The following is a 23,730-nucleotide window of genomic DNA, read 5'->3' as shown; positions in this document are numbered from 1 at the left end:
ATAAGGTTATTGCTTTACTCACAAAAAGCATGACTATTCGATATATATAAGGGGATTATTTAACGAAAATTTTGGGATTTTCCCTAATCATGGACATTTTTGAAAATTTTGCCTGCAAATAATATAAACAAATAGAGGATATTTGTTTATGTCAGTGTAAGATCTTTTGTTATTTCACGAGTGATCATAGAAAATATTATTTTTCTATGATCACGAGTGAAATAAAAAAACAATCTTACACTGACATGAACAAATTTTCTGGGGGGGGGGGGGGTGTTATGCCCCTTTTTCAAGAAAATAATTAACAGCTGTTTCCCTTTCGCTAAAAGTTACCCGTTCTCCCGTGGCGTGCCTCAATACATTGCAATACATAATATGACGTCATAAATACAGCGAAATTATCCAGTTAAACTCTTTTACAATGTAAAAAAAAACGGTGAAAAAAAGCATAACATAAACAGAAAATTTGTTTGATTCGATGGAATATCGATTTTAATTCACTCGAGATCATAAAAATACATAGTTAATCATGATAATCTAAAAATATAAAAAGTAGTTTCGAAAATGTGTTATTTTCACCGGTGAAAATAACATTTTTATTATTTTCACTGCTGTTATTTCACTGCAGAAATGTCATATTTTTTCATTAGGTATAAAAGAAAATCTATTCTTATATTTTCAATTACACAACATGCGCTCATGATTTAAAAAAGAAAAACAAGTTATTTAAGTTCAACCCTAATATAATCATAACTAAACGTCAGAACATGCACACTTTGTAGTTTGCAAGTTTTAGTATATTAATTTATGTTTAATATGAACAAAAAAAATTGGATAGACAAAACGCTCCGTAGTTTACTTGAAAACTAGTAATTAAAACCACAGTATCCGCATATCATATTATTTGCGGTTGATATATCCTTGATGAATAAATCTGGCGCAAAACTCCTTTGTACAATTTCATAAGATTACATAGAGAAAATCCAAATTAAGTTATAATACAGACACACAATATTATTACAAATAATAAGGTGACATATTTCCATACTCCAGTCTGTCATGCCTTTTAAAGCTGGTGGAAAGCACGTACTTGGTAATCACTGCAATGCCTAATATACGTGTGCATATGATGACTATACGAACATTATTATTATAGTATAAACATTATTATTATAGTATAAAAAAAAGGTTCATACAATGTGAATTTTCCTATATATAAATGTTTTGGCGCCTTTTACTTTTCGTTCTGGTGTGTTAAAAAGCGATAACACACCGATAACCCAAACAACGAAGTTTAAAACAAAATCTAAATTTATATGGGGTGGGGTGGGGGTTAAGTTGCCGCTCTGGCGAGTTGTACTGTAGTCGCCATTCGAACCCACCCACACGCCTGAACGACAATTCAGAGACGAAAACTCTGAAAAGCAAGTAATGATGTTTGTGTCGATCTTTCGTTCTGTCGTTCAGTTGGATACAAAACTGTCGTTTCGGTGCCTCTAACTTGTCTTAAGTGCGTCATGACAGGTTTGAAATGCACAATAAGCCGGCACGCCAAGACAAAAAGTACTTTCATTCGAACATATTTATCATTCATGCGTGTTGTCGTGCTGTTGATTTGCTCAGTGCACAGATTTTCAAAAAATATCATACATTTTCGAACTTTGAGAAATGGCAATACATATCTTTACTATAAAACCTTTTTTAAATCAGAATGAAGTTAGTGAATCCAAAAAAAATATCCCCTCGAAGATTTTCGGTAGCCTTAGAGCAAAATCAAACGCGTTAAATGTTTTATAAGTGTGCTTTATTTTAACTCAACTTAAGTGAAACGTGATTTTCCAATCATTACATGCGCTTTATCATGTTAATGTATGACAATTATCCATAAGTAAATCGATCTTAACCTTATGTATCTTATAGGCCTTTTACCAGGAATTGTTTATGGTGCAGCGAGTCGATTCTTGTTTTATTGCTCATGTACTAAATCAAAATTAATCTTGTCATTTAATTTCAATCGTATCATTTATGTGGGTTCTTACTCCAGAAAAATAGCAACTAACAATATGGAATTCAGGAACGCATCTGCGTAATAGTCATAATGCAGGCCTGTCAGCCAATAAGACCTGAACGTCTTCCACGCGAAAACAATCAAACATATTTACACTGGTATTGTATTGAAGCGTCCGATCGTAACGGACAAATGACTTCTTGACCTAATAATTGTATAGGAAATATTTCCATGTGTTTCAATTTAGTAATCCTCTCGACTAAAATAACTTTTTATCTACAAGCTTTTAAATACCAGAGGCTAAATATATACTATATACCGGGGCTCGTTATGACGAGATAAAAAATGTCTAAACCTCGTGAAATTCATCATGGCATGATGAAAATATAGTTTATGAAAGTATTTATGATATTTTACGAATATAAGATTTCATGATATTAGGGTAGGCGGATATTGAGTTGATATAATGACGCCGTGTAGGAGATCCTGCCTTTTCGATTCTGTAATATGTACTTTTTAATCATACCAATGCAGTCCACACAGGCTAATCAAGGACGACACTTTCCGCTTTCGTTGAAAGAAAGTCTCTTGTTGGCAAAATTCAAGTCTAGGCGGAAAGTGCCTTCCCTGATTAGCATGTGCGGACTGCAAGGGCTAATCCAGGGCTCAACATTAACGGTTGTCCTATTGCCCCTGGCAAGTAAAAGTTGGGTCAGTGCAAGTTATTTTATAATCTATTTGTCCGCTCGGGCAAGTGCAAAAAAGAACAAAGAGCATTTAATTTAGACTTTAATAAGACTTTAATTGCTGTAATCGTTTTGTTGAATGTTCAAAAATAAAAAAGGTTTTGTGGTGTATCATTTTGATCTTTATTTAAAAATATGAGGTTTACAGTTAATGTGGTATTTCATGTTTGGGTAAGTGGCTGTACGATCAAGGCAAGTATATCTTCTCTAAGTACTTTCCTGGCTGGGCAAGTTGGTTTTTAGGTTAATGTTGATCCCTGTAATCTGTCACGACACTTGAAGCGCATGCATTAAACCCCCTTTTCAGAGAACAAGGCTCAAATGTATTTTCCTAAACGACAGTATATTGTTCTTTCTAATTACATTCATAGCGACGCGTGTGATAATTGTGTCCAGTCGGGAATTTTCACAAATATGATATGAGGGCTGTGAACATAACAGATATTCAAAAACTCGAATGATTTCCTGATTCAGGTCATAAGCAATATATCATGTCAAGGCGATATACTAATTGCTTTTCAGGAGATTTATGTTTATATTTCATGGCTGTTCTTCAACGTCATAAACATATTTACGGAATACCGTAAGGACAATCGTTGTTACACATTAAAATCCAGAGGGCGAAAATGTGATAGTGCGATAGTACGATGGCGACATTACGATAGTACGATGGCGACAATGCGATAGTACGATGTCGACAATGCGAAAACGCTAAAGTACGATGACGACAATTCGACAGTGCGCGAATACGACGGCGACAGTGCAATAGTACGATGGCGACAGTGCGATAGTCATATCGTATTGTCGCCATCGTATCATCGCATTGTCGTCATCGTACTATAGCGTTATCGTACCGTCGTCATCTTATTATCGCATTGTCGTCATCGTATTATCGCACTGTCGCCATCGTATTATCGCACTGTCGTCATCGTACTATTGCGTTGTCGCCATCGTACTATTGCACTATCGCCTTGTCGCCATCGTGCTATCGCACTGTCGCCATCGTATTGCCGCACTGTCGTCATTGTGTTATTGAACTATCGCATTGTCGCCATCGTCATATCGTACTGTCGCCATCGTACTATCGTACTGTCGTCATCGTTTTATCGCATTGTCACCATCGTATTATCGCACTGTCGCCATCGTATTGTCGAACTGTCGTCGTCGTATTATCGCATTGTCGCCATCGCACTATCGCATTGACGCATTGTCGCCATCGTACTATCGCACTGTCGCCATCGTATTGCCGCACTGTCGTCATCGTAATATCGCATTGTCGCCATCGTTCTATCGCACTGTCGATATCGTATTGTCGCAATGTCGTCATCGTATTATCACATTGACGCCATCGTATTATCGCGTTATCGTACTGTCGTCATCATATTATCGCACTGTCCCCATCGTACTATCGCATTGTCGCCATCGTATTGTCGCACTGTCGTCATCGTACTATCGCATTGTCGCATAGTACTATCGCACTATCGCATTGCCGCCCTCTGGATTTTAATGTGTAACCACGAAGGTCCTAACGGTATTCCGTACATATGACAATGGGTAGAGATTGATCTTGATATTCTTTGTCGTTGTCGATGTTGTTCTTTTTGTTTATGTAAATGATTTGCATCATATTATCATCCTATTATTAGTATTAATGTTTTCGTTATTAATATTATTATTATCCTTTAATTCTTAGTTTTAGATTAATGAGTCCCCTGAGCATTTTACGCGCGCAACAGTCACAGAAGTAAAATGACGATATTTGTTATTTTTTCTTTATGGATATAAAGTAAAATGTAAATATTTACCGATAGTTTTACATGATATTTTTTGTATTGCTTTTAATCATACAATATATAAGCTCTTCGACGAAAGTACGTTGTTTGTGTGTTAATCTTATTATTCGAAACAAAAATAAGACGTTATCAATATGCCACATCAATTTAAATTTTAAGATTCATTTCAAATGTTCACTTAGATGGTTCAAAGTGATTACGACATCAAGCAAATGCTTTAAAAAGATTATCAGACTTCTAAAGATTCAGGTGTTGAAACGTTTCCTCCTATGCATCGCTCACAGAACTCCATAATTGTATTAAAGTGCGACCTGTAAAAAAACATGATTACAAAATATCGAAGGGCGTTTTGTTACTCTGATTTCGTGGATGAAAACATTTTTTCATACAAAATAAATAAATAAAACTCCAGCTGCTGGAGCAGTATTGCATTATTATTACATACAATTTGTTGGTCGTTTATTTAAGGTAAGTGATCAATTGCCAATCCAGTACAAATTACATCCCTAGGACAAAGAGCCATTAATGTAACATGCCTCCAAAGGTTATGTTAGATTCATGTGTCTCTGGATTTTAATGTGTAACCACGAAGGTCCTAACGGTATTCCGTACATATGACAATGGGTAGAGATTGATCTTGATATTCTTTGTCGTTGTCGATGTTGTTCTTTTTGTTTATGTTAATGATTTGCATCATATTATCACCCTATTATTAGTATTAATGTTTTCGTTATTAATATTAGTATTATCCTTTAATTCTTAGTTTTAGATTAATGAGTCCCCTGAGCATTTTACGCTCGCAACAGTCACAGAAGTAAAATGACGATATTTGTTATTTTTTCTTTATGGATATAAAGTAAAATGTAAATCTTTACCGATAGTTTTACATGATATTTTTTTATTGGTTTTAATCATACAATATATAAGCTCTTCGACGAAAGTACGTTGTTTGTGTGTTAATCTTATTATTTGAAACAAAAATAAGACGTTATCAATATGCCACATCAATTTAAATTTTAAGATTCATTCCAAATGTTCACTTAGATGGTTCAATGTGATTACGACATCAAGCAAATGCTTTAAAAGATTATCAGACTTCTAAAGATTCAGGTGTTGAAACGTTTCCTCCTATGCATCGCTCACAGAACTCCATAATTGTATTAAAGTGCGACCTGTAAAAAAACATGATTACAAAATATCGAAGGGCGTTTTGTTACTCTGATTTCGTGGATGAAAACATTTTTTCATACAAAATAAATAAATAAAACTCCAGCTGCTGGAGCAGTATTGCATTATTATTACATACAATTTGTTGGTCGTTTATTTAAGGTAAGTGGTCAATTGCCAATCCAGTACAAATTACATCCCTAGGACAAAGAGCCATTAATGTAACATGCCTCCAAAGGTAATGTTAGATTCGTGTGTCATGAGGTCTGATGATTGCTCACGTAATTTCCTAATGATATTATCAACCTATAGTGGAAAAAACAGAAATATTTATCAATGGGTGAAAAGTTTCACGTTAAGTAGTCCACAATATGCAACAATGCGATGACAATAAATCTAGGACAAATTATTAAGAGAGAGCACAATGTTTTCTATCAAAGCCTACCCTGATAATAAATAACAGTGAACTTTTAGTGTACCGACAAAGAACTAAACTGATTGTTTATACTACCAGCGGTATAATTTAGGGGTTTCTTTTTTCCTTTGTGGGCTAAAATAGTATCCGGTCGTGATTACATGACGCAAGCCTGCTGTTTTACTACGTTTTGGCAAATACATTAGATATATGTAGAACCAGGTCTGTGAGATATGTTACTCTGACTTGGACTAGCAGTTGGTTTCATCTGGAATTCATGCCTAGAACTTCATTATTGAAATAAAGCACTCGAATTTTACACACAAAGAAAGGAAATTGCTTTCAAAGATAAAGTGCCGACACTATGTTTGTTCTATAGCAAGGCAATGATGGATCATTGTTAAAAAAGCGGGGATTGGGGGATTGCATAGCATCTTTATTGCGTATAATAAATCGATGTTGATTGAGTGGTTCATTCTTTTGAGGAATTAGAAATTCAACATTTTGAAAATAATTGAAGACTGCAGAAAAGCAAATGATGCGAATTCATTTAATTTACACTCTGAGGCATCAATTTTGCAGAAACGAGTTGCCATTAAAATAATTACACATGCTGCATGTACAATGCATAACCTTTATTAGCCTAGATAATAAGTCTATAAACTCCATGTATCATTGACCATATTATATCGGGTATTCTTGTCAGGAGAAAAAAATATTGAAATATTAGAACACATGTTATATCACTTATGCCAATATCGTATAAACCTGTATTATTTCCTTTCACTGTTTTGACGAAATTTACAACTATAAAAAAACTGTCTGATTTCCTGGACAATATTTCAAAACGTTTCAATAACTTAATATTCTTGACTACAAAAACATAGCATCTGCCTACGAAATCATTTTAAGAGGTTAATATATCTTACTTTACATGGACTTTTTTGGTAATCACACGCCTAGGAACACATCTGAGCCAACCAACTTATAAGTATGCCGTTTCATTATTAGTTAGTCGCAACTGTGAAATCACAGTTATTATAAGACGTAGATGTAGTAGTAGTGGTAGTAGTAGTAGTAGTAGTAGTAGTAGTAGTAGTAGTAGTAGTAGTAGTAGTAGTAGTAGTAGAAGTAGAAGTAGTAGTAGTAGTAGTAGTAGTAGTAGAAGTAGTAGTAGTAGTAGTAGTAGTAGTAGTAGTAGTAGTAGTAGTAGTAGTAGTAGTAGTAGTAGTAGTAGTAGTAGTAGTAGTAGTAGTAGTAGTAGAAGTAGAAGCAGTAGTGGTAGTAGTAGTAGTAGAAGTAGTAGTAGTAGTAGTAGTAGTAGTAGTAGAAGTTGTAGTAGTAGTAGAAGTAGTAGTAGTAGTAGTAGTAGTAGAAGTAGTAGTAGTAGTAGTAGTAGTAGTAGTAGTAGTAGTAGTAGTAGTAGTAGTAGTAGTAGTAGTTGTAGTAGTAGTAGTAGTAGTGGTAGTGGTAGTAGTAGTAGTAGTAGAGTAGTAGTAGTAGTAGTAGTAGTAGTAGTAGTAGTAGTAGTAGTAGAGTAGTAGTAGTAGTAGTAGTAGTAGTAGTAGTTTGTGTAGTATAAATCAATATCACACGATATCATAAAACAAAACCCTTATATAATATCAATAACATAAATTTAAAAATAAGATTTAAAGTAAGGATTTAATAATGTAAATGTGACTACACTAGTCTTATTCTCAGGCTGGTAAGTTACATAACGAATTGCTTTATCTCGAATAGTTTTGACACATTTATGTGTGGTTGTACGTTGTACAATGCCCTTATACCATAAACTTACGATATCATGCTTTATTATTTAAATACATGATTTATTTCCATACTACAGTAGAGTATATATATGACCTTAAAGGCATCATATTACCGCCTTCAGGAACATATTAGAACTTACTTTATGGATCTGTTTATGGGTAATCCAAATTCTTTTAGATGGCACTTATGCATTAGTAAAGTTCATTTATAAAACTTAACCACATTTTACCTTATCTTATAGCTATATATAGTTATATGCAGTTTTGTATAGTTATATATTGTAACAAAATGGTAGTGTCTACAGGGTCAGTAGGCAACTTTTTCTCGTGTTACGCGATTTCGAACGCCCCATCTCCGAAATTAAGCATACGCGACGAGTGAATGCACATACAATTGACACTTTAATATTGTACCATCGTGTATAACCATTTCAACCTGACAATGGGCGGTTACGTTTCGACGTTCAAGAGTTGCGTCCAATATACTAAAACATCAAACGTTGAATTTCTATTTAAATCAAAACCATCATTGACTTGATTCAATGTTAGAAAGAAAACAAAGTTTATACTCATCAAGTGAATATTGTCATCAATTCAAACAATCCATGCACACAATTTCCATGTGTTATCTTTCAATTCATAATTGCATTTGGGAACTACAAAACAACATCTGCATTTTAATGTCAATTTCAATCATAATATAATAGGTTTGCTGAAAAATACTTTATAGTGAATGCATCTTCTCCTCAAACAATCAAACATGTCTTAAGTAGCCCCAGCGAGACCAAATTGTGGCAGTTGAAAGATGTAACAGATATTCGAAGGTCAAACAGATCATTTCGTCTGGTATTGCATTCAGAACGCCATCATGATATAAACGTTAGATCTAGTAGAAAGAAAATCAGTCAAATTATTCAAAATCATATGTGGTGGTTGTTGTTTTAGTGATTTCTTGCGTTAAGACATCTTCTCATAAAACAAAAATAATGCCTTTAATAACACTAGGGAAACATAATGGCGGATGTTGCAAGAAGTAACCGATGTACAACGTTCTGCAAGATTCGTGTGTGGCGACGTTTCGTCTGGGTTTAACTCTCAGAACTCCATCCTTATATTAACATTTGGCCTAGCAGGAAATAAAATGAGAAAGATTGTTCGAAAGGTGAAAAGTCTCTCGTTTTTTGGTCCACAATCGGCAGTAATGTGATGAAAATAAAGCTAAGACGGAATTATTGTGCGTCAACATTAACCTAGTAAAAACATTAATCATTATCGCAGTTTCCTGTGCTAAAAGTGCACACGAAAATATGTGTATTTATTCTTTACAATCAATTAAATGTCACAATCATAAAATCAAAGGTAATATCGCTTTTGAGGAGGTCTTTAATCACGCTTTTCTTTATAGCAGCTTCATTCTGAAAAATATAAATACAATAATTCACAACTTTTTGTTTGCTTTTTTCAAGAATTATTTGAGCACTTTCAATTTTAGAGATGTTCGCGAATTGTTAAAATATAAATACATGATAAAGTTACTTTGCAAGTCATCAACACTATCAAGTGCATTTTAGAACTCGGAACGACAAATATGGTTATAATGCATTATGTCGAAGTTGGTGAATCTGTTGTGCAGTGATTTAATTATAAAGTAAATGTGTAAAGATGCTTTTGGTTATTATTTGTCACCACCACCTAAACACAATAGAGTAATCTTACGTTGCAACATGACCCATGTTATTATTTTATATTCCATGTGTCCGCAAGAAATAAAACATGTTATACTATTTCTTATGTATACATGTATATATTTCCTCAGAGCATTTACGCATTATAATATCATAGAACGCTATTACATGGATCACAAAGTATCAAATTTAAATGAAGATAAAACAAGCATGCCAATTAATTCATTTTAATATTGGAGGTAGTTTTACCCAAAATCAATCAATATTAAAGGGGCCTTTTCACAGATTTTGGCATTTTTTAACTTATTCATTAAATGCTTTATATCGATAAATGTAAACATTGGATCGTAAAAGCTCCAGTAAAAAATCAAGAATAAAATTAAAAAAAGGAAAAGAACATTGCCCGGACCAGGTTTCGAACCAGTGACCCCTAGAGTCCTGCCAGAGTACTGAAGTAAAAACGCTCTAGCCTACTGAGCTATTCCGCCGAGTACATACATGTGAAGTATTTTATACCTTATAAAAGCAATCTTCGTAGTTTCACAAAATTTAACGACAAAAACAGAACTCTCCAAATTATTCAATCGTTTCGCGTTGCAACGCTTTATAATTTTTAGGTTTTAAAATCGTCAAAAGATGCATATAATGGCTATATTAGACCATGGTAAATGTTCAGTATTACTGTTTCCTCACAAATATCATAACTAAAACGAAAATTTGCGAATCTTAAACAACTTTTTTCAATTTTGTCAATTTACCAAAGCGTGAAAAGATCCCTTTAAAAGGACAAAAGAGGTAAGTGAACGTTCACCTAAGCATCTCGTAAAGATATGGATTTTGACATAATGATCCATATGGAGACAAGGTCTTTTTTAAGATAGGGTGAGGACTTCTATGGAACGAACATAAATAATATATTTAGCGATTAAAATTGCTTAAATAAAGTGTATTGTATACGATACTTAAGTTCAGCTTGCCGTTTATGAACAGTAAAACCAATGCATTAATCGATATCTTCGCATCATATAAGTTGTTTATGAATCTATAGTTTTGTATAGACTAAATTGATAAATGAAGAATTCCGTTAAATCCAAAGAACACTAATACTTAAATTATTTTCGTTAAGATTCACTTATTTTATTTTATTGACTGAATTAGTAAATTTGCTTGCATTATACAAGCATTTGGACAATTACACACGGCAGAGCTTGGCTGGGCGTCTATAATCGGCCCGCTTCCGACATAACGGCCAGTATGCGGCTAATGCCTTATATCGACGTCGGACACAGCTCCGCTAAGTTTTATTGTTTATATTACTATTTTGTAATTCACTAAAATTTACTCCAGAACCAGCGTTCCGTACTTTCTGCAATTTATTACGTGTCTAATGTGACGTAATTGATGTGGCGAATCACTGTAGTGTTAGTTAGACTCTGGATTTTAGGGACAACACTTTTGACCTGGAGGGTTTTTATTTATAAAAAACAATTAAATATTGTTCAAGCATCTAACGAATCCAAAACATATTTCGGATTGTGTGGTTGTTATGAATAACTGGAAGTTTCGAAAGGAAAAGTTTGTAAAAGCTCCGACAAGAAATTTCGATTTTGTAAATCGTATTTTGGTGAGAGTGGTGAGCAATTGATACAATTATTTAAAAAAAACTTGTGATTTAAAATCAATATAGATAAACGGATGGAATTTCAGAGAACGGAATAGCGCATCGTTGTTATTGTATTATTATGAGCATCGGATTAAAGTTGTCATCGAGGAAAGTGTATCTTTAACTATAACTTTTGATGGTTGATCAAGCCTGTTTTAATTCAATTAGAGGCAACAATCTTATGTAAAAAGGAGTTTCGGTTTTAAACTATATTTGAATTATTCAAACTGTGTGCTACGTGTCATTATAATTATGTTAGATTTTTTTGTTGAGTTGTGGCTTAGGCTAATTTAATTGATTGCTGTTGGCTCAAACCCACTCGCGAAGTCATTTTGTTACTATTTTAGTAACAATATGTAATTTTATAATATTTAACAACATTTAAACTTCATAACCTGTGTATTTGTCTGATTTTCCCAACTTCTGGCAAGTACGATACTTAAAATTAATGTAAATACTGCCATTAAGGTATTTATTTAAATAGAGTAAAACGTTTCCATTAGCGTAAACGACAATTCAATATTGTTACGTCGACGAGATTGTTGATTCTTCTAAATCCTTGAAATATCATCCCACATGATTCCCGATGGAAAATGGGATTGTCTAAATCAACAGTCTCAATTACACATCGTTATTATATAAGAATGTCACGTGCAGGTCTCTTTTTAGAAAAACTTAACGCTTCAACAACTCCTAGATTAACCTTTATTGTCACGAAATCAACGAGCAACAAGTTATACGATCATTATTTGTGAATCTTGCTTCTATCATTAATACTGGCTGAAAACCCCCATTTAACTCGTCATGGTTACCTAATCCGAGCGGTTAAATTTATAATATCCGTCAATTAGAATAAGCTACTATGGGCTCTGATTGCGCCTTAACCTTTTTCATAAACTAGTTGTCCTTTTGGTCTAAAAGACCAATATTACGTCTTATCATCCCTTTCTTCGAAGAGTATTGGTGTTCCGATTTAACTCATTTCTATGTTATTTTATGTTAATTATCGGGCCTCATTTGTATAGAACTTTACATTTGTCTAGTTATGTAAGTTTTCAGATTTTTCAGTTTGATGGTTATAATAGGGGTTTTAAGCAAGTTTTTGTTAACCACATTATTCAGTGTGGTAGAAGATTCATTTTAAGCCAAAACACGTTTAAATACGTTAAGTGTTAAGAAACTTTGATCTACATATTTTTGTAAATTGGTATGTTTATCTGTAAAGTTAGACTTACGCGCCTCAGTAAATTACGCTTTTAATTCGTACGATATCGGGTGATGTGAACATGATCGATTTATGTCTAATTTTATCGGTCAGTGAAGAAAAGTTGTTCAGTTTGAGTTCATGGAGAGCATGTTCCTCGATTTTTCGGTAAACGCTGCTGGGCGGTTACACGTATAAATCGACAGACTATTTGACATACACGGACAGTTACAGCTTTGAGACTAGAGCACTAGCTGGGACGTAAGTGTTCATAACATACGGCATTTGGGTAAGTTATTTTATTTTCAAATTCTTTTTATGCTCATCTATTTTTTGAAAAAAAAAAATATGAGCTATTGTCATCACCTTGGCGTCGGCGTCTGCGTCGGCGTCTGCGTCGGCGTCGGCGTCCGGTTAAGTTTTGCGTTTAGGTCCACTTTTCTCAGAAAGTATCAATGCTATTGTATTCAAACTTTATACACTTACTTACTATCATGAGGGGACTGGGCAGGCAAAGTTAGATAACTCTGGCGGGCATTTTGACAGAATTATGTGCCCTTTTTTTACTTAGAAAATTGAAAATTTTGGTTAAGTTTGGTTTAGGTCAATTTTATTCCTTAAGTATCAAAGCTATTGCTTTCATACTTGCAACACTTACTAACTATCATAAGGGGACTGTGCAGGCAAAGTAATGTAACTCTGACTGGCATTTTGACAGAATTATGTGCCCTTTTTATACTTAGAAAATTGAAAATTTGGTTAAGTTTTGTGTTTAGGTCCTCTTTATTACTACAGTATCAAAGCTTTTGCTTTCATACTTGCAACACTTATTAACTATCATATGAGGACTGTGCAGGCAAAGTTATGTAACTCTGACTGGAATTTGGACGGAATCATGGGCCCTTTATACTTAGAAAATTGAAAATTTGGTTAAGTTTTGTGTTTTGGTCCACTTTACCCCTAAAGTATCATAGATATTGCTTTCATACTTGGAACACTCGCAAACTATCATAAGGGTACAGTAAACGGACAGGTTGCATAACTCTGGTTGTCATCTTTACGGTATTTGGCCCTTTTTTGACTTAGTAACTTTGAATATATGGTAAAATTTTGTGTTTCGATCCACTTTACTTCTAAAGTATCAAGGTTATTGCTTTCAAACTTCAAATACTTTCATGCTATCATGAGGATACTGTACCTGGCAAGTTGATTTTACCTTGACCTTTGAATGACCTTGACTCTCAAGGTCAAATTATTAAATTTTGCTAAAATTACCATAACTTCTTCATTTATGATTAGATTTGATTGATACTTTGACAAAACTACTCTTACCTGACATACCACAATAGACTCCACCCAAACCATACCCCGTGCCCTCCCCCCCCCCATACCTCCCCCCTAAATGTTTTTTTTTTTTTAGATTTTTTTTATGATCACCTTACAAATGACCACCACACCCTCACACTATACCCCCCACACCCCCCCCCCAATTTTTTTTTTGAAACGGTTAAAAAACACAAATATTTATTTTTATTATTTTATGTTTGAAATACCGTCCAACCATCTCACCCAAGAATCCCCCCCACTCTCCCCCCCCCCCCTCCGAATCCCCCCCTCTAATTTTTTTTTTAAGATCATCTCACAAAAGACCACTACACCCTCACACTATACCCCCCACCCCAACCCACCCCCAATTTTTTTTAGTTTGAAACGGTTAAAAAACACAAATATTTATTTTTAGCATTTTATGTTTGAAATACCGTCCAACCATCGCACCCAAGAATCCCCCCCACCCCCCCACCCACCCCCCCCCGGTTTTTTTTTTTGCATTTCTTTTTTGCAAATTTGGAAGATAATGTAATAAATGTCCACACTCCCACACTATACACCCCTCTTCACTCCACCCCTCCCTCATTTGTGAGTGAAAATGACAGTCCCTTCACCTTTAAAAAGAAAATAGATGAGCGGTCTGCACCCGCAAGGCGGTGCTTTTGTTGATACTTGTTTTTGCTAGGTGAAATAAATGGTTGTTTTATTTAATTTTTGCAATTTATTGTCATAGGAATGAAGTAAATTGTTGTTTGTATTTTTACCAGTAAACGCCGAAGTTGTGTTTTAATTTTTAAATATTTGTCAAAAGCGGAAACTTGCATTACCTGTGTAGTTGTTTGCTTGTGTACATAATCATAGGTGCGCGAGGCATATATAATAATGACTTTTTATGTCTTTATCATTTATTGTGTATAGACGCTTTATGCATCAATTGATTTAACAAACCATTAGAGTTTGATTTAATTCAATATTACACATTAACGGTGGAGTATCATATTGAACATTTAAATGTTAGTTGGTGAATTATATGTACACTTTTTTGTTGCACACATTGCATTAAATATATGCATTCTAGCGAGTAGCAATACGTTATACGAAACTTGTGCATTTATGAAAGTAAATACGTTTGTGATACATTGTATAACATTGTACCATTTATATTTATATGGTATGACTGAAAGACAGTTGTTAATGGCAAAGTATTTACTAATGTCATTTATATTTAGCCGTTTCAATGTGGGTAGTCGTTTGGCATGGTAGACATCAGGTTGTCAACACACCGTTAGCGTTACGCCAGTGCTACATGAGCATCTGCAAGTCTACAGGGCGTCATACTCGTTGACATTACCGACGACACCTCGTTATAAGGCGGAATACGGGGAACCATTCGCACCGGTTTACGGCCGGTTACGAAAACGTCATTAGTACGTTCTACTTCCGGGCATCGTCTGCTCGGCGTTTGACAACGTTCTACTTCCGGACATCATCTGCTCGGTGTTTGACAGAACACTACTTCCGGGCTTGATACAGCTCGGGTATCGCAGTCTTCTTCCGGGTATAGTCTGCTCGGGTATCTACAGACTACTTCCGGGCTCGATACAGCTCGGTTATCTACAGTCTACTTCCGGGCTTGATACAGCTCGGGTATCTACAGTCTATTTCCGGGCTTGATACAGTTCGGGTTATCTGCACTCTACTTTCGGGCTTGATACAGATCGAAGTTTGCTACGTCGCAAAACAATAACACCGGTACTCAGTTCCGGTTCTGGTCATTGATGGCTGAACATAGGTTCAGGTCGTGACACTCAATAGTGCTCCACCACTACATCTAACATCTACAGTTGAACAACGTTAACTGGCCATTAACTTTGATTCTTTGTTGTTTATTGCTTTTGATAGTCATATCATATTTGTAAAAAGTTTATTTTAATGTTGTAAATAAATTTATTTATTGTTCTTGTGTAGTTGTATCTGGTTCTGGAGGGGTTATTGCACGGAGTTGTCATAGCTTCTGCAATCCTGACGGTTAAGATTGGAAGTAAAGTTAAGAAATTACACTGTACATTCTAAATCATTGTAGCCACGTTGATGTCCTGCAGCGAGCGTACATTATCCAGTAATGGAGACGAACTTCTGTATCTCTTCAGCTGCATCCGCATTACGAACTGTTTTAACTGAAGAAGTTTAATGTTTCTTTTTTATTTATTTTTGCTCGATTTTATCGACAGCATTAGGCTTATTGAAACGATCTCGAGTTCGTTTCCTTGGGACAAGAACCAGTACTTGATGTCTATGGAGGAGATCAAATGCACGCTCCTAGTGGGATGATAAAGGATAGAGAGTATAGATGAATAAACACGCGTGCTACTTTTTTGTGTGGCCTTTCGTGATACAGTATTGAATAAGTTTGTCTCTTTCTCCACAAGGATCAATTGAAGACAAAATTGTATAGACCATAATAACACGACGATTAACTAAGCATGAAACATTTAATTTGTTATCGACAACTGCCTTTCTTCAATCTAAAATTAACATTCGTTTTGATGTGCAAAACATGCCGGACATGTCTTTCACTGTAAGCCTTGGTTGCTGTAAATGACGTCTACACAATCATTGCTCGTATATATTTTTTTACTCGCAATATTGTTAGTGATATATTTGTAATAGATATTATTTGAGCAAAATAGCAATTCACAGAGAAAACCATCGATATAAAATGACAGAACAGTCATAAAAATAATAGCATATTTAAACACTGCAGGTCTATACTATTTGTCTCAAAATGGGTGAACTATTAATAAGCCTGTTTTATCGCTAAAAGCAAGTGACTTGACAGTTGAACATTCGGCAAATTTCGACATCACTCGAAATGGAAGATTTTGCCGTTGGCAAATAATTAATAAAAGGATGGGACAAATTGATGTATACCAACAGTTCGATTATGATATAGTGTGACAATAGCTTTATAACGTCAATCAACACATTCAACGTAAACTAAATATTTATTAACAATAGATAGAAAAAAAAACATATTTGTCTCAGCACATTTAACGTTTATATGTTTCACATAAAACATAATTTCAAAATTTGAAATGACGCAAGTCTGCCCACACATTTAATGGTACAGTAACAATTTTTAAAATGTAATTATATTACGTGAAAATTACATGTATAAAATAAATCTGCCTTTGCAACAGCTTAATCGACATGTGTTGAATTAGTTTTTCAAATATTAACAAACAGCATGGTTGTATCAATCATTTAGTCTGCTTTTACGTTTCAGTTGTGGAATCTTTATACTTAGTTTTATTTCCAATATCTTTTTTACAATGATAACATTTTAAACTATACAAATATACTAGCAAAATGGTAAGACATGTGCTTAATCAAATATCACTATGAGTATGAATTATGTATTAAGTTATGCAAATTAAAAATTGTTCACACAGTATTTCAACGAACGAGTGTACATGTACTTCCTTCCAATGTTTTCGTATTCCAATATTGTATCATGCCATTCCTAATGATTTATATCTAAATCACCGAACACTTTCACTGCTTTAATTATTCTTGGATATTTCTGTTTAACTTGAGGCTTTTCGTATTACATTTATTGTTTGAAAATTAATTTTCACACACGGATGGCATTTTTAGGAAGAATCTGTTCGCGAATATTTATCCCGAATGCAAATCCATTCCGTAACTCTTCTCAAAAGGCAGCTGTAATATGATTTTGTAATTGAATGTCAACTTTATACATATGTTGCACATATTATAACGTTAAATGTTACACTTTTACAGATAAAAGTACTCTAAGTGTTTAAATTGTATGAATTTAAAGCCACACACCTTGAAATGAAATTCATGGTATAGTAAATTTAAGTATAAATAAGAAACATATTTTATCTATGCCAATAAGAATATATCTGGTGGTAACAAGGTAGAAATCCGTCTCTTTTGCGCTTTAAAACCTAACAATAATCGCGTTTGTAGAAACGGACGTATATGTCTAGAAATCCTTCTTTCGGTTTTAAAGCGGTAATGTTTGAATAAAAAAGAATGACTTGCTAACTAGGCTATTTATTTAATTGTATCTATCTCAATTACAATATATATGGTGGTTACAAGGTAAAAATCCGTCTTTTTTACGCTTAAAACTTAAAAATAATCGCGTTTGTCGAAATGTACGTATACGTATAGAAATCCTACTTACGGTTTTAAAATTAAAAATAAATAATAAATTACTAGCTAACAAGGCTCTAGATTTAAAAACAATTTTGAACACGTTCAAATTGCATCTATATGTATTGATTAACATCTACTTTATTTCAAGGGGTGTGGCTTTAAACATTTTCATTAAAGGATTTTTAATCAAAATTTTAATTTCTGTGTAACGTTTTCTTTGCCTTAGTAAAAGTAATTCTGTATAATATTAAGCCCTGCAAACTTTTCTAATTTTGAGTACCGAACTATTGCGGGTTGTAACTCGCAACAACTCACCGTGTGTGGTGCAGAACGTATAAACATTTCGTTCTTTGTCCTTGTGATATCTACTTATGTCGCCAGAACTCGCCAAGTAGCGTCGACTATATTAACCGTTCAAAACCTCTCCGCTTTTTGGCAACTTCTTATTCGAATACACATGTGGCAACCTTTTCTTCGCGTACCTGTTCTCCTTTTTAAGGACTCTCGCAAACTCTCGAACACAATAGAAACGGCCATATGGTACCGAGCTATTGAGTATTTGATGTAGCAAATGCCTAGCTCTTTTTTCAAGGTCTTTAAGTATAACTACGCGGGAAGAAGGATACGTTTATAATTGCAATAACAACACAATACGATTTTTGACAAAATACTATATAATCGTGAATCTGCGTTAAACGTCACATTTATCCCGAGGACTAGTCGACATACAGTTACACGTCTTTCCTTAGAGTACGCATACTCTTTAAATATTCTTAGTCAGAGTAGACGGTGTAATCAACATGTATATATTTCATACACGCAAGAACTCGATGTCAATCACAGAACTTTATCATCATTAGAACATCTACGATGGCCATTAATAATAGTAGTCGATACAATCCAAAATGTAACAATCGATTTACAAGGATTCAAAAGGAGCTTGCACTTTCTCACTTCTTAGTATATGTGTATCAGTCTTGTTTTATATGCGCTATATCGCCAATGATTCCCTTGAGAAAACAAAATGTCATTATGTCCAATTGATGTGTTTGGTCTTATGTGATGTAAAACTTTCATAAGAAATGAACACTGAAGGATAATTACGTGGGATAGTCTCATTTTTCTAACGCCCCAGTATGTTTCTGAGTGAAATGGATAGTCCACTTTACAGCGTATGTAACCACCGTATGTTACCAGCGTAGGCCAGTGTTATTCGACATAAACGTGTTGTGCTTTACCTCTGTGCGCTGGTTTTCGATACGGGTTCATTAGGCATAAGTTGGACAATTCCTACATAAACTAAAAAGAATCTTTTCATTTAAGAATCTTATTCACGAAACATTTATTTTTCTAATTTGTTACAAGCCCCAAAACCCACAAAGTCAACGAATATTTCGTACAAAATATTTCGAACAAGTAATAAACACATACAAAATCAATATTCCTTAAAGCAATAGCCAACCTTTCAACGCTTGATGTGTTCTGGTTATATAGATTTAACCACGTACAAAATGCCCATTTTTATACGCCCGTCTATGACGGGACGTATTATGGTATACCCCGCGTCCGTCCGTCCGTCTGTTAATGTCGTACGCTACGTCAAATATCCTTTGACAGATTTTCTTCAAATTTTAACACAATCTTAATATTGATAAACCCTGATCCCCTTTCGTTTTTGACGGAATTCTGAATTGTCGTTCCAGAGTTATGGGACTTTGTTCGTCAAAATTTCGTGATTTCATTGAATGTCCTACTGTAGCTATATAAAAATGTTAAAGTTGTTATAACTTTGGTATGCTTGGACCTAGAGTCTTGAAACTTGACATGAAGGTTGGCCAGAACTAGTAAGTAACCACTGGACATTTCAAGGTCATTCATTTGAAGGTCAAGGTCACTGTGACCTTGAATGTAAAAATGTTAAAGTTGTTATAACTTTGGTATGCTTGGACCTAGAGTCTTGAAACTTGACATGAAGGTTGGCCAGAACTAGTAAGTAATCCCTGGACATTTCAAGGTCATTCATTCGAAGGTCAAGGTCACTGTGACCTTGAATGTAAAAATGTTAAAGTTCTTATTTCATGTTATAACTTTGGTATGCTTGTACCTAGAGTCTTCAAACTTGAAATAAAGATTGGCCAGTACTAGAAGATGACCACTGGTCATTTCAATGTCATTCATTTGAAGGTCAAGGTCACTGTGACCTTAAATGTTAAAATGTTAAAATTGTTATAACTTTGGTATGCTTGGACATAGAGTCTTCAAACTTGACATGAAGGTTTGCAAGCACACTTAGATGACCACTGGTCATTTCAAGGTCATTCATTCTAAGGTCAAGGTCACACAAGGTCACTGTGACCTTAAATGTTAAAATGTTAAAATTGTTATAACTTTGGTATGCTTGGACATAGAGTCTTCAAACTTGACATGAAGGTTTGCAAGCACACTTAGATGACCACTGGTCATTTCAAGGTCATTCATTCTAAGGTCAAGGTCACTGTGACCTTAAATGTTATTGTTGTTCATGTATCCTACCGTAGCTCAAATATCCCCCGATGGATTTTTTATACGCCCGTCTATGACGCGACGTATTATGGTATACCCCGCGTCCGTCTGTCCGTCCGTCCGTCCGTCCGTCCGTCTGTTAATGTCGTACGCTACGTCAAATATCCTTTGACAGATTTTCTTCAAATTTTAACACAATCTTAATATTGATAAACCCTGATCCCCTTTCGTTTTTGACGGAATTCTGAATTGTCGTTCCAGAGTTATGGGACTTTGTTCGTCAAAATTTCGTGATTTCATTGAATGTCCTACTGTAGCTCAAATATCCTTCGATGGATTTTTTTCAAATTTCAACACAATCTTAATATTGATAAACCCTGATCCCCTTTCGTTTTTGACGGAATTCTGAATTGTCGTTCCAGAGTTATGGGACTTTGTTCGTCAAAATTTCGTGATTTCCATGCTCATGTACTTATAAAATAAACCATGTATTCAAATACAAATAAACTGAAGTAAAAAAATGATTCAAAGGGTTATTTATTACCTTACTACTTCATTGGCGAACGACGGGCGTATCATGCGCTCATGGCGCAGCTTTTATTGTTTTTTTGCGGAAGATTATATTAAACACACGTTCGAGTATCAAGTTAGTGTTCGTGTGTCGTATTAACATATCTCGTTTCGAGAAATTCAAATGGAATGTATTGTGCCACAAAAAATAAAAACGAGAATTTTGGATCTCTTTAAATCTATGTTACCATACCACATCTAGCGTTGAAATTTTGGCTATTGATAAAACTTTATTTAACGAAATATTTTGGCAAATATTCGTTGATTTTGAGTATTTATGTTACTTCAACGCAGTTAAAGGTATGCATTGACTTGTAAAATGATGCGTTTGTTAGAATTCAAAAGCCAACAATTTAATTTTTAGATACTATGTCATGGCAAGGGAAGATTTTTTTAAATTTATATATCATAAATACTGAGTCTAAACATGATGGAATTTTGGAAATAATACAGTTGTATAGGATTGTATGTCAAACAATCCTTCAAACATACTTAAAACACGTGTCAAGTGCTTATAATAAATGTAAATGTCATGCAAATATTTGCAAACGACAATTAAAGGTACAATATACTGATTACAATCACATGTATTATGTAACACATAAAATTGTATTAAAATATTTGTTGATCTTCTGCAAACAGTGTTGAAACATTTCTTTATAAAGAACGATACAATCATGCGCGTTGATTCCTTCGATATGACTTTCGGTTTTCTCACGGTGTTCTTTCAAACGCATGTTAAAGACGTTACTGAATCTTATTTGACAATGGCAAATAAATCTTAACTTTTGTTTCTGAACAATATCGAGCGTAGCCTTGTGTTTACTGTGCTTGGCTACCGCCCCTTCCCCATTCACATATATGTAAAGTTATTGTTTGAAGTACACCTTATCTGATTATGATTATGCTGTTAACTGCTTTGTTTATGGACACAAAAGCCATATTGTTCTCGCAACTAAGGCTTGGCATTTCAACGAGTGCTTAATGTCAGTTGTACGAATGTTCCAAGAAACATTACGGCATTGTGTTTGACAAAACAAAAAATTCAATTTACTCAAAACAAACTACACCGGGAAATTAAATATGCATCTAAATTGAAATAAAAACATCTGTAATAACTTTTATGATGACCCTAGTTTTGTCGGATGCTCTTCTGTTTTGGTCATTATATATAGCGGTTTATCAGAAATACAAACATCCATTCAACGACATCATAGTCTTGATAACAACACCGATCAACAAAAATGTCGTATGATCGTATGTCATCAACAAATTAATCTCATAAAAAAACCTTCCAAAACAGGTATTTTCAAATAAAAAAAACTTTTTTTGAATAAACCGGGTTCAATTTTTATTCTTTCTCCTTGTGTGTTGGGAGTGCAAATTGTTAACATAATATTCATCAAGTTGAAATAAATACTAGAAAATGCATGTCAAAGAATGGTTGTTATTTGTCGCATTATCGTTTTATTTTTAATTCATGATTAATTTGAACATTCCTTGTATTACCGGAATGTTAGATACCAGATTGTTTCTCTCGGTTACTCACCTCGCACGTATAACATTACTTGAATAATGTGTTACTTATTTCCCCAGTAAACAATTTGGGAACGTGTATTGTCTTATACAGAACAGAACAGAACAGATAGTTTATTTGCGACTTAAGCATATACAGCTCATCGTCAAAAACAATAAATCAATCATAAATACATAAACATACACATGCGTCAAACTAACAACACTTGTTTATGCATTTTTACACATAGATGATTTTTGTGAGAATGCAATATGAAAGAGAAGGCTCTTAATTGTTCAACAAAGTTAAGTAAATGCACATAAAGGGTGTATCTATTTCGAGCCGTTTTGATACAAATTATAATAATGCTTACAATGCATGTGTCGTTAGCAACATTGTCTTGAGGGCTTCCGAAATGTCGTATTCTGGAAATTTTTCATTTATTACATGTCCGAATATTTATAGTTCCGTTGTTGTATGGCTTCGTTTATTTTAAAATGTATGCGTATTTTTTTACATCCATAAGTTTGATAGTTCGCATATTAAATGTATACATTTTTTAATAGTATATTTTTTTCAGAAAGAAAGCGATATCGTGCGATATTTTTTCTTGTAAATATGCTGTATGCATCGTATACATATTATATAACTGTTTATGCACGTTTAATCTACATTGTTTGCTTAAATCTTGTAATGAATCAACATTTATACTAGTGTTATGTCACATTTAGCAGTTATTGAGGGTTTTGCATCAGTTTTCAAGATTTAGATCGACACATCATATGTAAACATGAACAGCGATTGTGTTCTTACACGAATACTTGGGGGTTTTCTCAACCTAAAGTTGTTATTGTGTCAGATGTGTGTACTGATTGCATCCACTAATAGGTTGGAGAATAGCGTCTTAAGTGCGACTGGTTAAAATTGTAAATCAATTGTTCTATTTCAGTAATGCAACTCTATATCTCCACATCCGTTTCAGACTGCGTAAGTACTGGGGTTGCAATTTATTCTTGAAGAAAACAGTAATCCTTTTTTGTCAATGAATGTATTTCCATATGCCGTTCACATTTGTCATGTGAATGCTTTTACTACAATTTTTATTCTATTATGGTTTAATAATATAAATATTAATTATAAGTGGTTATATACCTTTATCCCATTGTCCCACA

At 34.1% G+C, this 23,730-nt stretch overlaps 1 long non-coding RNA gene across 1 annotated transcript; it reads left to right on the top strand.

Annotated features, from left to right (window-relative positions):
* The first annotated feature begins 19,482 nt into the window (after window positions 1-19,482).
* LOC127866159 (uncharacterized) lies at window positions 19,483-20,996 on the top strand. Its single transcript, XR_008042874.1, has 2 exons — window positions 19,483-19,839; window positions 19,985-20,996. It is a non-coding gene; the product is annotated as an uncharacterized LOC127866159 (long non-coding RNA).
* The last annotated feature ends 2,734 nt before the right edge of the window (window positions 20,997-23,730 follow it).

Source organism: Dreissena polymorpha, chromosome 2 (assembly GCF_020536995.1).
Source record: "Dreissena polymorpha isolate Duluth1 chromosome 2, UMN_Dpol_1.0, whole genome shotgun sequence".
NCBI classification, from domain to species: domain Eukaryota; kingdom Metazoa; phylum Mollusca; class Bivalvia; order Myida; family Dreissenidae; genus Dreissena; species Dreissena polymorpha.
This window is presented reverse-complemented; position numbering and strand designations above follow the sequence as displayed.